The sequence below is a fragment of the Phragmites australis genome, chromosome 18 (assembly GCF_958298935.1).
Source record: "Phragmites australis chromosome 18, lpPhrAust1.1, whole genome shotgun sequence".
Taxonomy (NCBI): domain Eukaryota; kingdom Viridiplantae; phylum Streptophyta; class Magnoliopsida; order Poales; family Poaceae; genus Phragmites; species Phragmites australis.
This window is the reverse complement of record NC_084938.1, coordinates 23,783,255-23,800,144: the sequence shown is the minus strand read 5'-3', so window position 1 is coordinate 23,800,144 and position 16,890 is coordinate 23,783,255. Positions and strand designations below refer to the sequence as shown.

General features: G+C 43.3%; 1 pseudogene; it reads left to right on the top strand.

Annotated features, from left to right (window-relative positions):
• Window positions 1-1,098: 1,098 nt before the first annotated feature.
• LOC133898621 (probable glucan 1,3-beta-glucosidase A) lies at window positions 1,099-14,702 on the top strand (annotated as a pseudogene).
• Window positions 14,703-16,890: the final 2,188 nt, after the last annotated feature.

Sequence of the window (16,890 nt, the reverse complement as noted above, 5' to 3'; positions counted from 1 at the left end):
AGCGAGCCGTGTGGACCACCAGGTGCCGGCCGGGCGCTCGGTTAAGGTGTGATTATTGTCCATATAGATTGTATAGATAGGTTAAATGAAATTATATTTATTAAAAAAGTATTTAGTTAGTTGTGTTTATTTAAATAAGCTGAGTTAAGTTTTTATTTAGTTAACCGAGTCCGAGACCACATGAGTAGATATAAAAATTAAGATTGTGACTGTTTGCTCGTATAAAAATGATTTTGTGATACTGATAAAGTGGATCCACCTGCATAAACAGATACATAAGTTTGCATCACTGAGTCAGACTGTGAATGTATATTTATATCCAGTAAGATAAACTGAAACAATACATACGAATAAGCAAACATGATTCCGTCTAAAATTATACTCATTCGCTGAACAAATTGCTCTTACACGAATTACCAATCAAATCCTAAGGTCTAGTTGCGACTCACGGGTGGCCGGAGGTCCGTGTCACGGCTATCAAACCGGCCGTGCTGTGCGCAGGGTGCACGCCCAGCTTTGTCTCACAAAGCGTTTTTGGGCTTCAGCTTTCTGCTATCACGAGTCATGAGCTTTCCACTTGCAGTCCCTCCTACGAAGACGGGACTAAAATGTTCATTACATAAGGCAAGGTAGCACTCATATCACTTATTCTCATACTCTCTTTTTATTTAATAAAAACTCTTAAAATTTAAATAATTTATCTATCTTTATCATGTAACCTTCCTATTACGAGCTACGTATATAAGACATATTTACTAATAAAATAAATAAAAAATTAAGATGAAAAATATCATATAATTTTGTTCTTTATCCCATCTGAATGTCATCGCTCCTTACGCTTAGTGTTACCCCGTCGAATGTTTGGATTTCCGACGCGCGCCATCTAGCTTTGCTATGAACTTTGCGATCAGGAAGGTATCTAGCGCAGCATCTCAAAAGGCGAGATTCTCGGTCATCCCCAGCATGCCACATCACTCTCAGTTTTTGCCTCCGATGGACTTGGAATCTCATGTCCCTTTCCTTCCATACAAGTTCAGTCTGACCCCATCGTTGTGAGTTTGTGTGCACACCGGCTATTCAATGAATTGCCCACATGAAATGAGGCTTCCTCATACATGTCTCTTGATCGTTGGGGTTCTGTCCATGTTACAACTGGCCCATTCGTCAACAGGTGATCGTTTACCTCATGGATGGCTGGTTCAGTCTAACCTGCTTCGTTGTGATATGATTACCTGTCCTTGCGTCTCTGTGCTGTATTTGTGTGTTTGTATTTGCAACTGATGATTTCTCCAAGGTCAGGGCGGTGAACTTGGGAGGCTGGCTGGTGGTGGAGGGGTGGATCAAGCCCTCATTGTTTGATGGCATTCGGAATAGGGACATGCTTGTAGGTCTTCTGCTTATGGGAGCTCATGTTGTGGTCAATGCTGTGTGTTTTGCTTTCTTACGTCAATGTTTGGTTTGCTTCAGGATTGCACACTGGTGCAGCTCAAGTCAGTGGGGCTTCAGAAGTATGTGAGTGCAGGTGGCGGCGGCAACGTGATGGTGAATCAGGATGCTGCTTCTTCATGGGAGACCTTCAAGGTGTGTAGTGTGTCTTGCTCTATTATTTCTAGAACCGTGAAAGGAAACTGAATTGCTAATACGCATACTTGGTGCTTACTTGGAGGTTGAGATTGGATCATTTTTTATTTTTTTATTTGCTAATACACATACTTGGTGCCTACTTGGAGGTTGAGATTGGATCACTTTTTATTTTTTATTTTTTATTTTTTTAGACGAAGGCCCCCTTTACCTGGTGTTCTTTGGACGCCACTACAGGGGTGTGCTACCGGCTCACTCCACTCTTAGAGGTTTTGCCACTGGGCTACAAGTCCATCCGCTGATTGGATCATTTGAGACACAATTAAAAGCAGCATTTTCTTCAATTTGTTTGCCCTATTTCCCTTCAAGGGCATTAGTTTAGCAACTCGACTTTGGAAACAGGTAAAAAAATCAAGTTTTCTGTTAAAAGAATTGTCAAGTCCATCAGGTCTTTAGATCAATGATGCTTCTCCGAAAGTGTCATTAGTTTTTTTGGATACATTACAACGATTGCAGGACAAGTGTAGTGCTTAAAGGGCCAACCGACCAAGGGAAGAACTGAACTTCTTGGTTTTACACTGGTTAAAAAGCATTGCTTCACAATGTCCAGATGATAGAGTTTTCCTATGTATGTGGATGTGTATTTCCCAGTAGCAGAATGTCCAAATTTAGAAAATAACAGTACTTTACCATAGATTTTTGGTCTTGATCCTTTGCCCCTTCTTTTGATCAGGTAAGCTTATTATGTTTGAATGAAAAAATATACCTGAAAAAAATTCACATAACAGTGTAAAATTGGTAATAAATAAAGTTTCTTTTGAAGGGCCGTATCAAAATAAAGTTAATCATATGTGACTGGGTTCGAGCCTAATTGCATTTTTCTTGGCGCTCTTGTCAGTTGTGGAGAATTTCTACCAATGAGTTTCAATTCCGCTGCTCCAATGGTCAGTTCTTAACAGCAAGTGATGGAGATGTGATCTCAGCAACATCAGATTCACCAGGGGACTCTGAAACACTTTACATTGAAAGGAACAATACAATGCTTCATATCAAGCTTTTAAATGCTGCAGGTGTTGCTCTTGTTCTCAATACCATCTTGAGGAATGGGAGCAGTTATGCGATGTTATTATATTCTTTCTGTTGAAACGAAAACTAAACAGCTTAACCATCGGAAACAACTTCAGGAAAGTTGACATATCCTACATTATTCAGGTCACAAAACAATAATCAGCTTACTTCAAATTACCTTTCCCAACCAGGATGGGATGATGATATGGCAACGTTTGGGATGACAATTTTTGCCAACAATTAGCATGGAGATTACCAGCTTGCCAATGGGTATGGACCTGAGCAGGAAAAGGTGGTCTTGACAGTAAGTTCCAAAATTCAGAGCTATGACATCTCCAAGATTGCAGCGTAGATTTTCTTTCCTTCGTATATTCTGCTGCTCATTTGCGCTTTACACAATTTGCAGGAACACCGAAAGAGCTTTGTGATTGGAAGTGATTTCTATTTCCTCTCACAAAACGATATAAATGCAGTGAGGATTCCAGTTGGATGGTGGATTGCATATGATCCTAATCCACCAGCTCCATTTATTGGCGGCTCCCTGAATGCCCTCGATTGGGCACAGTAGGTCTAGCCTCTAAATTGTTCTTTATTGTTCCTTTCACAAAATTTCCTTTTTGAAGTTTTGAGACTGCATGGTATGGGCTTCTGATTTTGAGATCAGGATTTATGGCTTGAAGTGCATCATTGATCTTCATGCAATCATGCGGCCCCTGGATCTCAAAATGGAATGGAACACAGTGCTAGCAGAGATGGTTCAGTAGATTAGATTCAGAAGCTAACATACAGAAAACATTGGATGTCATTAATTTTTTATCTCAAAGGTAGCATGCATCCTTTCATTGCATTTTCAGTTTGTTATCGGACGTTTTTTTTTTCTTTCTTGGCAAGAAAGGTTTCTTTATCATGCCATGAGTAACATGAGGGTATGTGAAGGCACCAGCAAGATGGAAATGGGCTTTGAATGTCTCAACTAAGATCATCTCCAACCATGTTTCCTTCATTTTGTTTTCTTTCCGATTCCCTTCTAAAGGGAAAGGAGAGAGAATCCCGTCCTGAAGAAAATGAGAATCCCTTCGTGACGAGAACCGTGAAGTGAAACCGTTGAAACGCTGAATAGAACAAAATCACTTCACGACGAGATTTTCGTCCACGAAGAGAATTCCTTGGCATAGTCTAACATCTTTGCAGACCTTACAAACATAAGGCAGTACACATTGTGCAGACACGTACTACATTGATATATATTTTGGCTACAAAAATACTTTCTGAGTAGAAGAGAAATGTTGACTCGTCAATAACAAGATTTATTTTGTCATTCTCGTTTTTTAAAACGGATTTATTTTTATTTTCATGCTTCTAAATTCGTCTCCTGCTTGAAGCCTTGTACTGTAATAGTGTTCAATCTGTTTACTAGTCATGAAATGCACAAAAGGGGGCACTGTTTTGGATTCACTGAGAATCTATTCAAAATAACATTTGTCGCAAGAATCTTCTTATCACGATTTCATAGTTCCAACAAAGGCATCTCCTTAGTCCTGACAAAGGCATGCTGTGTTTTAACCTGCAAATATGCAAACAACTCCTCTCTCCTAGGTATCGAGCTTTTGAATGAACCTTCTGCAGCTGCAGTCCCACTCGATACTTGAGTGTCATATTACAAAACAGGATACAAGATTGTCCGAAGTTATTCAGACACAGCTTATGTTATATTCTGCCAGAGGATTGGGAATGCAGACCCAATAGAGCTTTACCAGGTTTACCTGGGCCCAACTAACACGGTTGTAGACTTGCATTACTACAACCTCTTTGATCCTTATTTTGAAAAAGTTAATGCAATAGAGAACATACAGTTCATTTATAAGAACAGAATGCCTCAGGTACAGACCTTGAATAGCGCAAATGGACCTCTTGTTTTTATTGGTAGGTCCTGCAAACTCAGTTGGAACTGTTCTGCTTATGCAGAACATCTTATATCCAAATGCAAAACTTAATTAATTTTTTTCATATAGGTCATTTAAACTGTTCCCTGTCATTTACTAAAAGTGGTTTCTCAGTTCCTCGGACTGTTTGCAAACATACTTTCCTGTACCAGATACTAGCCGTTCTTCGTTTGTCCTTATAGACGCTCTATACTAATTTATTTCCCCTCTGCTATTACATTATTCAGGAGAGTGGGTAAATGAATGGAATGTAACAGACGCTTCACAAGTCCAATATCAATTGTTTGGGAAAGCGCAATTAGAGGTCTATAACGAAGCATCCTTTGGCTTGTCTTATTGGACAGTCAAGTGCAACACCGTGCACTGGGACTACGAATGGAACATTGGTATCTTACTGGTAACATGTTCATCTCCACTTTTCCCCTGCTGCTTTCGGCACCTGATCATTCTAAAACAAATTTTTACTCTAGTTACATACGTGAAGTTATTTGTTCTTCAATCGGCCAAGTCATTGTGTACTATGTTACTCTGAACTTGGTTACCTTATGTCAGCTACTTCAGATGGGTTGCAGAATCCAGTGCTATCATCTATTATCTTATTATTTGAGTGTTAATAGAAGTTTTCATATTTGTTCTCAAGATCATGAAATTACCATATAATCGGAAAAAGAAAAGAATTTAGACCGTTCATTGTTATGAATATCTAATGATCTAGATTAAACCAAAGAGTCCATATCAAATACGATTAATAAATAGCTAAATTTAGAATTAAAAAGTATGAAAAATTAGCTGTTCGATTCCATACATTTTGGGAAGCAAAATATCTAAATAAATAGTAATTGAAATTAGGGTTAGAATAGAAAAAAGAATGATCCATATCAAATATAGTCTTAGAAAAAATTCAATGAGTAGTCTAGATTTTTTTCTGATTAACGTGGTAATTTCATCACTTGAGAGCAAACATAATAGCTACTTTTAACACTCAAATAATAATACAATAAACCTATCTTAGTATAACAAAGTTAAAAAGAATCATCTCATTCTCTTTCAAAGCTTACAAATTATCATATTAATCGGTATAAAAAAAAAGAGAATAGTCTACACTATAGATTTTAGTGGGCCCTGGTTGTAACGGTCTAGATCTATTATAAAATACAGAAACAAATAGTGTATTAGAGTCCGATACTAAACATTCAATAGATGCAAATAGATGGGATTACGATGGTGTTATAAGTTGATTTGCTTACGAAGAAAAAAACGGTCATGTATAACCGATCCATATGGGTGTGGACAGTTCGCAGCGAGCCGACGAGCATGCCCGTGACTTGGGCAAAGGCATGTGGAGCCAGAGCGCCTCGGCGAGGACTCATGCGGCATCGTAGGTGGCCACTGCACGGCGTAGATAGGCGAGTAGCCGCACTCTTACACCATGAACGGGCAAAGCCGGGATCTTGCCACGCGAGCCGGCGACCAACGGCCGGCCAAAGCCCTGCCCGCTGCATGTTTTGCAGCATCACAACCATGTACGACAGCAGCCGCAGAGATGAATCCATAGTCAGAGAAAAAGAGAAATTGTGAATGAGATAGAGCATGAGAAGTATATAGGGTCACGCTGAGTGCAAATAGCCATCTGCCAAGTCTTCTAAATTTCAGACAGACAGTATTGTGTGTGAATTGTGATTTCAATAAAATACAAAGAGCAGCTTCGTTTCTCTTGCAGACCAGCGCACCCGATGTTAATGTTTTCACTGCTATTACAAGTCTGCCGGATCATCATAAACAAGATTAGTATATGCATAATGAGAAAGATTCGAAGTCTTTGTGCATAAGATCTGCTGCCTGACATCAACCGCTCTAGCCTGTAGGAAACGGATCGAAACAGCACGGAGGAGATCGAGCTCCGATGAGCAGCGTACCGGCATTATTGTCATGCAGACTGCAGAGTATCGGCATTGTTGGCTTGGGCCAAACCAAATGTGTGAAAGAGGTACGTACCATTAAATATGTTCCTTTAGAGGCCGCTATTTTTCAATTGCGTGGATTTGTTTTTAATCTCTAGATGCATAGACCATGTCGTGCAACCTGGTGGTTCCAGTGGCATTAGAAGGCACCGCGTTGGCTGCAATGGTGGATAACACCGGTGGCCAGGAGAAGAGAGAGGATCGGGTATTGAAAGGTTGCAAAGAATTTTTTTTATTTTATTCTTTTGAAACGAACACGACGAGCTAGAGCTCGAGCTGAGCATATATTAAAAAAAGAGAGGAGTGAGTTGACCAAATTTTTAGAGGAAACCGAACTTAGAAACCTTAACAGATCTACGGTTTCAGAGAGAAAAACTGGCACAAAACCCCACGACGATAATACGACCTTAGCTCAACAGACGACGCTCACACTAAAAGGCACAACCAAACAACAAACAAGACCAATCAAACTTAACTCGCGTGCTAACCAATCGGACAATAGACACCCTCACAAACTCGGTCGGTGGAGCCCTGCTCCCATGCCACGCCTCTTTATCACGCAAGTCAACAATGCGTTGCTTTGGAGGAGTGCGTATTGGACCAAATCGCTGTTGTGAAGCGCCAAAAAGGAATGAAGAGTCACCGTGAAACAAGGACTAGGGGTCAACATAAAAAAAAATAGGTACACTGAAAAGCGCGGTGGGCATCCGAGGCGACGCTTTTAGGAAGGGAGTGAAGATGACGCCGCCGTCGCTCAACCGAAGAGCCAATTAGGGTTTTCACTAGAGAAGCTGCAAGGGAGAGGAGGAGTCGCCCCAATGACACCTTAAGGAAGGAGATGATGCCATAGGACACCAACATCATGGACACCGGTACGCAGCCGGGCAAGGCTTTCGTCTGCAACTCCTCTGCCCCAAAGATCGCGCAAGATGGCAGAAGCCAAGCAAGACCACGCCCTGCTCGAAGCAGAAAACGAAGCTGCACCATCCCAACACCTCCCCTAAGCTGGAGACCCTGTAGCCCCACCAAGCGCCCACACTAAGGAGGGGAGAAGCTGGGAGCAACCTAGGTCAAGGGGGTGGGTATGGGGAGGGTGGAGCAGTGCAGCCACCAGGACGTCGACGAAGCTGGCCCACACAGAGGCCAGTGACATCGGCCCCCCAGGGCACCAAGTAGGCGTTAGCGAAGAGGCCCAGGCCACGCGGGAACGCAGCGGTAGAACAAGCTCTCACCACGCAACCGCCAAATCACTGAATCGAGGAGAGTTGCGGGCCATAAGGAGGAAGCCCGGGGGAGGAGCAGTGGCCAGCGGTCAGGGGGCATTAGAGCTGCCACCACGGTGTCGAGGCAGCCGACCGACTAGCACGTCCAAATAGACGGACAGTGCAATGGCAGGCGACATCGAGAGGGCCTCAGACGTGTGGACCCGCATGCAGAACTCACTGACGTCGTTGCAGACGTTGCAGACCCGCCAACCGAAGGTGCCGATAGCGCCGCCGACGAGTAGAGGAGCACCTTGGTGGCTGCATCAAAACGCTCAACCAGCGATATGGCCGCCATTCCTTCATCATCCTGGCCAACCCAAGGGCAGCTAGCCATGATCGGTGGAGGCCGGAATAGGACCCCAAAGGACAGATCCACCACCGTCGAGGGTAGATCGGCCCTAGGATGCCTGGATCCAGCTGCCGGAGATGAGGAACAGATTTTTCTATGACGGAAGTATAGCCTGTGAGGGAGGAGAGGAAAGGGGGAGCTCGGGGGAGAGAAAGGAGCACGTCCGCAACACCCCGGATTTAGAGCCGTCGCTAGCCATAGCCGTCGACGTCCGCTCGCCGATGACGACGGATGGATCTAGCTTTGCATTGGTGGTGTTGGGCGGTGAGAGGAGTTGCTCCGTGAGTCACCAGATGTGAGCGACACGTGGGTCACGTGACTTGCACTTCTCATTGGAAAGAATTACTACATAGGACAACATAAAAGTCTTGTTTATCAGCAACATGTATGGAGTATATAGCATATGTGCAGTGTTGTGTAGCCTTGGTGGATTTAGTAGTAGCAGAAGGTGACAACGAGGTTAATGTAGGATTGGCTACGCAATGGGGCAATGGCAGGATAGTCGATGGCTTGAGAGATGTGGCCAGCAATTTGATGAGGTGAAGATTGTTGAAAGATGTTATTGATCAGACTTAGTCTTAGTCTAGATTGTGATCATGTTCAATTTGTATCCAAGAATATAGCTAAGTCATGCGCACGATGTAACTAACACCCTGGCAAATAGCCCGGCATGTAGCCTCTCTGAGTATTATGGTTGCAGTCCAGCAATAGCTATTTAATCAGCTCCTGCTGCACCGATTCAGGGTGTGGAGCATTCTCACGATTAGTACCCCATTCTTCTTCCCTGCGATTCTAATTCTAATCACATGGTACCAGAGCCATAATCTCCATCAAAAGCGATGTCTGACAATACCTCTAGCTCTAGCACGGCCACCACAAACTCCACTGCCACTAGAATTCTTCTGACACCATCTTTTGGTCAGCTGATCACGATCAAGCTGAACTGAGAGAACCACCTTCTATGGAAAGCACAGATTCTTCCATTTTTGAGGAGCCAACAACTCCTTGTATTTGTTGATGGCTCAAATTATGCACCGCCAAGAACGGTCACCGTCACTGAAGGCATGGGCAATGCCGTCAGGACCGTGCTCAAGACCAATCCAGCGTATCAAACCTGGATTTTGCAAGATCAAGAGGTACTCAGTGCACTTCTATCCTCTTTATCTCCTGAGATCTTGTCACAAGTATTGTTTTAATCTACTGCACATGAGGTGTGGGCAGCGCTTGAGTGCATGTTCGCATCACAATCTTGCACCAAGGTGACGCAGATTCGATGACAACTTTCTTCAATTCAGAAAAAAAGATCTGATGATGTCTGACTACTACCACAAGGTGAAAGGACTTGTGGATGCACTGGCGGTCACCAGACAACCTATGTGAGATGATGAAATTCTCTCCTACCTCTTCACCGTCCATGACACAAATTATGACCCAATCGTGACTTCGCTCATGACGAGGTCTGGTCCGCTCCATCGCAACGATATATATGCTCATTTACTCACTTTCGAGATGAGGCTTGAACAAAATTCAGGCCTCCTGGTGGGTTCTTCAGTCAACACAGCCACACACGGTCGAGGAGGTGGTCGTCGTGGCCATGGATGTGGACACGGCAATGGCGGACATGAGCGCCAGACACACAACCTCCACAACAACACCAACTCAGGAACAAAACCAACCTGTCAAGTCTGTGAAAAGGTTGGCCATAACGCATTAAGATGCTGGTATAGGTTCGACCGTGCCTATCAACATGAGGACAGGAATATGGATGGATCTTTAGTCACCACACCAGCTTACTACATCGATGCCAATTGGTACACCGATAACGGCGTGATAGACCACATCACCAAGATCTCGACCGACTGACAACACATGAACGGTACAATGGCAAAGATTAGGTGCACACTACCAATGGAGCAAGTATTAACATTTTCCATGTTGGTCAATCAGTGATTAATACTCCCCATAGAAGTCTTTATCTGAATGATATCTTACATGTGCCAAAAACCACCAAGAACCTCCTTATTGTCCATTGTTTTTGCAATGATAATGATGTTCTTTTCGAGTTTCATCCCGATTTCTACTTTGTCAAGGATCGAGCCACGAAAAGGACACTTCTTCAAGGTCAATGTAATGGTGACTTGTACTCCCTTCCACCAAATCGCAACAACTTGTCCAAGAAAGCCTTCATCAGCACCACCATCACTCCAGAACAATGTCACTCTAGATTGGTACATCCCTCTTCTTCAGTAATTCAGCAAGTGATCCAGCTCAACAACCTACCTTTTGTTAGCAATAATAAAATCATTTCTATTTGTGATGCTTGTCAGCTAGCCAAGAGCTGTTAGCTCCCTTTTCCCTTATCAAATAATGTATGCTCCTCACCTCTTGAGCTGATCCCTCAGATGTGTGAGGGCCTGCTTATACCTCAGTAGGAGGTCATAGATATTATGTAAGTTTTATAGATGATTTTAGTAAATTCACTTGGCTTTATCTTCTCAAGAAAAAGTCTGATGTTGTAAGAATCTTTGTTCAGTTTCAAACTAATGTTGAGCATTTACTAAATAAGATCATTTTGTCCAATCTGACCGGGGTGGTGAATATTAGAAACTTCATTCTATTTTCAATCAACTTGGCATTTCTCATCATGTGTCTTGTCCCTACACTCATCAACAAAATGGGGTGGCTGAAAGAAAGCACCGACATGTTGTGGAAGTAGGTTTGTCCATCTTAGCTCATGCTAGCATGCCTTTGAAATTTTGGGATGAAGTATTTCAAATAGCTTGTTTTCTCATCAACAAATTACCTACCAAGTTGATCTAATACTCCACTCCTATTGAAAAACTTCTTGGCACCAAACCATCTTACACCTTTCTCAAAACTTTTGGATGTTCTTGTTGGCCTAACTTGAGACCTTACAATCGTCACAAACTTGAATTTAGGTCAATCAGGTGTGTCTTCTTAGGCTATAGTAGCTTACATAAAGGCTACAAGTGTCTTGAGCCAAAATATGGGAGAGTATATATTTCTAGAGATGTGAAATTTGATGATGATGTTTTTCCCTTCTCTGAAATGTCCCCAAATTCAGGTTCTCTTCGATCTAAATCCCAATTCCTACTTCCTTCCACCAACAATCAACCTGTGGGGAGTTATCATACATGCACTTCTATTGCTTTGCCTGATTCTATGTTCCAAACTGCTGATGAGAGTCTAGTTGTTGTCGACAACACTGAAGAATTGTTGCAGTTAATGGAGAACCTTCTATTCCCGAATCAAGTGATGCTGCATCTGATAGTCCTGAACCAAGTGATGTTGTACCTTCTACATCCTCTCCATCGAATGGGTCTACTTCAAGTCCTCAAGTAGAACCACATGTGCCTTAGCATCATATGAGAATCAGGCTTCGTGACAACATCACCAGACCAAGGTAGTTTTATGATGGAAATGTCTGATATGTTGGAAGTGTTGAACCTATTAGGGAACCAGATACTCATCATGAATCTCTCAAGAATGCCAAGTGGAGGGAGGTAATGGATGCTGAATACAATGCCTTACTGAAGAATGACACTTGCAATTGGTAGCTCCAAGATCTGGTATGAATCTTATAGATTGTAAATGGGTTTTCAAACTCAAGAAGAAGGCTGATGGATCAATTGACTGGCACAAGGCTCAATTAGTGGCCAAGGGATTCAAACAAAGACAAGGTATTTGCTATGATGACACCTTTAGCCATGTTGTTAAACCTACAACCATTCGGTTGATTCTATCCTTGGCAATGTCTAGAGGGTGGCAGTTGAGACACTTAGATGTTCATAATGCCTTTCTCCATGGAATCTTAGAGGAGGAGGTTTATATGAAGCAACCACCTAGGTTTGAGCATCCACAATATAGCCATCATGTATGTCAACTAAAGAAAGGTTTGTATGGGCTTAAACAAGCATTTCAAGCGTGGTATGCATGGCTGAGCTCTAAGTTATAGGAATTTGGCTTCAGACCTTCCATTGCAGACACTTCATTGTTTATCTTTCAGCTGTTGCTGCTACAATGTTTATTTTGGTCTATGTGGATGACATCATTGTTACAGGGTCATCAAGTCAAGCTATGACCAATCTAATCCATCAGCTTCAACATGACTTTGCAATCAAAGATCTTGGTGAACTTCGTTTCTTTCTAGGAATTGAAGTTCAGAAGGCTGCTACTGGCATGTTGCTCCTCCAGTCCAAATACATCAAAGGGCTTCTGCAAAGGGCATCAATGATTCAGTGCAAACCAGTAACCACACCAATGTCTGTCTCAAAAAAGATAACCAAATCAGATGGGGAACCCTTGTTAGATGCAGATACTATAAAATACAGGAGCATTATCGGAGCCCTATAGTATTTAACCCTCACTAGACTAGACATTGCATTCTCTATCAATCGAGTTTGTTAGTATCTAGTAGCACCTACAACAATTCACTGAAGAGTTGTCAAGTACATCTGAAATATCTCAAATATACTCCAACAATTGGTCTGGCCATCAACAAATCAAGCTCGGAGCTATTGAGTGCGTTCTTTGACGCTGATTGAGTAGGTTGCCTAGACAACCGGCATTCCACCAGTGGGTTTATGGTATACTTCGTCCCAATCTAATTTCATGGAGTTCCCGCAAACAAGCCATGGTATCAAGATGTAGCACAGAGTCAGATTATAAAGGATTAGCCAATGCTACGGTAGAAATCATCTGCTTTCAGTCGCTTCTAGGAGAGCTCGGGGGTCTATTAGAGTCGAGCACCATGCTTGTGGTGTGATAATTTTGGAGCAACATATCTCTCTGACAATCCCATTTTTCATGCCTGCACCAAACACATAGAAGTGGATTTCCACTTTGTGTGAGAAAGGGTGGCTCGGAAAGCTTTGGATATCAGGTTTATATTGAGCAAAGATCAAATTGCAGATATATTCACAAAGCCATTATCAGGAAGACCACTAGTGCACATTCAGAGCAATCTCAACCTGATTGACTCTAGCTGAGATTGAGGGAGGCTGTTGAAAGATGTTATTGATCAGACTTAGTCTTAGTCTAGATTGTGATCACGTTCAACTTGTATCCAAGAATATAGCTAAGTCATGCGCATGATGTAACTAACGCCCTGGCAAATAGCTCGACATGTAGCCTCTCTGAGTATTATGGTTGCAGTCCAGCAAATGCTATTTAATCAGCTCCTGCTGCATCGATTCAGGGTGTGGAGCATTCTCACGATCAGTGCCTCATTCTTCTTCCCTGCAATTCTAATTCTTCTCACGAAGACACCTATAGGATCGCGATTGTGAAAAGAAGATGATAATGTCGTCAATTTTCGGGAAGAGCTAATCTTGGAGGTGAATTTGTGAAGGGCTTGGAACAGGGTTTTCGTGAGAATGCCCTATAAGAAGATGATAGCGAACATTGGAAGGTGGCTCACTATAAGCAGCAAAGACAAACATAGCTTGGTCTTCATCTTACGGACAAGAGGAGAAGCGAAAGAGTGAGAAAGAGGCTTGGCTATGACCTTTATGTCTTAGTGGAGGGCCAACGAGGCAGTGTTCTTGTTGTTAGATTCGGCGGTCGCACTGCACGGATGGCAGGTTGAGTGAGGCAATCTGACATAGTTATGTGGCATGGAGACGAGGGTTGAGGCTATGACACGTAGGTTAGCTGGCCATGCAACAACTCAATGAGTTAACAAAGCAACGTTAACGATGACAGAGGACGCCGATGCGGGTGATCGCCGACGTGGGTGCGCACCCTTTAATAGGCTATGTAAGCTGCAAGCAGGAACGTGCACCACAGAGACAAGCATCGAGGCCACGACATGTAGGTCAGGTGTCACGCTGCAATGGCAATGATGGACATCGACACAGTGTCTGTCACCGTGAGTGTGGCTGTGTGACGCAGAGAAGAGTGTCGAGGCCATGACACATAGATCATGCGGTCATGCGGCGAAGTAAGGAGTTAACAAAGCAGCTGCAACGATGATGGAGTCATGGTTGCGTGTATACAAACATGCCAAGGTGGCTAGGGTTTTATTGGTCTTATGTGTGGCCTTGAAAAAGAATGTTGGTACTCTTGTGTGAAATAATACATTGGATTTGACTCGGTTCGAGAAGTTTTTATTATCTGGATAGAATTATTTGGAGTTCTTATAACAAAAATAACTTAGAAAATAAATAAATAGCGAAAAATGCTATAAAGTCCAGAAAAAAACATGTGAACCCAAATAAACCAGAGGAACCGCGATAAAATATATTTTAGCACATCTAGCTGCCCTATTTGCTTGGACCATCCAACTAGTTATTATTATTTCATTAAAAAAAAGGATCTGCCATCAGTGCTGTCGATGCTCATGTTGCTTGATGCAGCAGCAAATGCTTCCTTTCAAGTTTTGATTCAGCATGTTCATGTCCTCCTTTGACATGATCTCTTTTCCCCCCTTGCAGGTGGTTCACCATTTGAATGCCCGAACTACATGTTGCTTGTGGCAGGATGCCTCATGTACCTTTTGTTTATTGTGGCATGATACGGGAAAGTTACCAACAGTAGATAGTCTGATTGTGCCTACAAACAGGAAGATAGTCCGATAGAGCCTCTCTAATTTTGAGTAATTTATTCGTTCAAACCAGTCTATGTAAAGAGATCCTAAAGCCTAAATGGACGAAGCTATGCCGCGACCTAACTCGCGCCGGGCTCGTCGTCTTCCTCCGGCGAGGTCGCGCGTCCCGTCGCGGGATAGAGTTTCCCAATCCTAAATGTACGGTTCATTTATTTTCTGACTTATTAGTGTTCTTTTTACAAGCATTTGAACTCAGGAGAATTGACAAATGCAGCCTTTGATGAAAAGAGAGAGAGAAGGTCCTCTGAATTCTTCCTGCTTATCTGAAATTGTAAGGAAACCACTTGCCATGACCACAAGTGTGGACAAGGACAATGAGATTCCACCATGATGATTAGGGGAATGAACACTCTGTTTATTTTCATTTGTGTTTCTTTTTCCTGCCTGCACAAACCCGACGGGTACGGCACAAGTCTGTTGCTTATTCGTTCGGGCAACCTGCTATTGTGATGCAACTTTTTTGCCTGCCTTGCCACACTTCCAGAAAGGAGTTTTCTGCATGCTAACAAGTCAGTGCAATTGCAGAGAACACACAATTTTCTTCAGATGTATACGTTGATCCCAACCGCTGCCCTGTTGCCGAAACACTGATGAATGCAGCAAGTGGTAGGTATCCGCTTCTCTTTACGTGACAGTATCCACCAAAACTGGTACTCAGAGTCAACAGATTTACACCCGTACTTACCATTGCCATCACGGTGCCGCCAGTACGTGCATGGCAGGTTTTCGTGCCTCCGGGCCACGGATTTCTTCGCTTTTCACACAACCATTCATGTCGCCAGAAGTACCAAAGCTCGCTCGCGGGCCTCAGGATGAACATCCGACGGCAGCAGACAGCACCAGCTCGTCGTACTATCCTCCCGGCAGTTGGTTTTGACCAGGCGCATGGATTGGACTGTGGAAACGTTAAGAGCATGTTTAGTGAAGCTTTAGCTTTAAGAATTTTCAAAATAGAGTATTTCTAGCTTTAAAAATGTATAGAATTAGAGTTAACCGTACGCTAGAAGTGTTTAAGTAAATACTATTTCTAAGGTGAAACTGCGAGTTATAGATTCTATATAAAAATAGATACTTAAATCACTTTATATTAATTTATAAACACTAAGATGAAACTAAGAGCTGTAATTCTACCGAACAGAGTTATAAAACAACGGCGTCCTCTCCTGCCCACGCAAAGGTCGTTTGGTCTGGTCATTACCGACGAATCATCGCCTCATTGGTCATCTGTCAGCCAGCAGTCCACCACTTGCTGGCTTGGCCTTTCAATTCTGCTCTGCTCTGCTCTGCCTACTGCGATTAAAAAAGGGGTACCAAGAATACATACTCGAGAGGATCTGGTATCCTCAGAAGAAAAGCACCAAAATCTAAGTTAAAAATGACTGACTTCTCCTGAAAGCTGAGCTAAGTTCAGTTCATGCTCTGCCTGCCGCGACTGAGAGAAGGGGTGGGGGGGGGGGGGGGGAGATCGATCAGAAGCACGGGAAACATCACGAAAGCAAAAAATGGTGCAGAGCACGGCGCACAATTCGCATGCCCGAAGCGGGGAGGATCCACCAGCCCGGCCGGGACGATGCCTCGTCGATCAGAGCAAAGTGCATGTTAGAGTATACGTGCAAAAGTGCCATGCACGGTACGTGCTTACACCTGTGCACCACGCCTTCAGGGGCAGCAACAAGCTCCGGAGCTCATGTTCAGGAGATCACGCGTGATGGAGATAAATTAACAATTTGTTAGGCCTCCTTTTTGGCATGTAACAGCTCGGTTTCCTAACCGATTCCTCTCTGTAATCTATATATACCAATGGCGCTCAAATGAAATCATTTAAGCGCAATACTCTGTTTGCTTTCATGGTACCAGTTTTGAGTTCTGATCCTTCCCTCCGATGCTCACGATGACGACCGAGGCTGACACTACCACGGCCAAGCCCTCACGGCAGCCACTACCACGGCCAAGGAAGATGCTACCGCCTGTGCCTCCCTCTGGAGCCTCGCCATCGCGGTCCTGAGCGTCTCTCGTCCCTATCACTGTCGATCTCACCTCCAACTACTCCACATGGCTCGGGTTGTTCGAGCTAGGTCGCTCTCCAAAAATACCC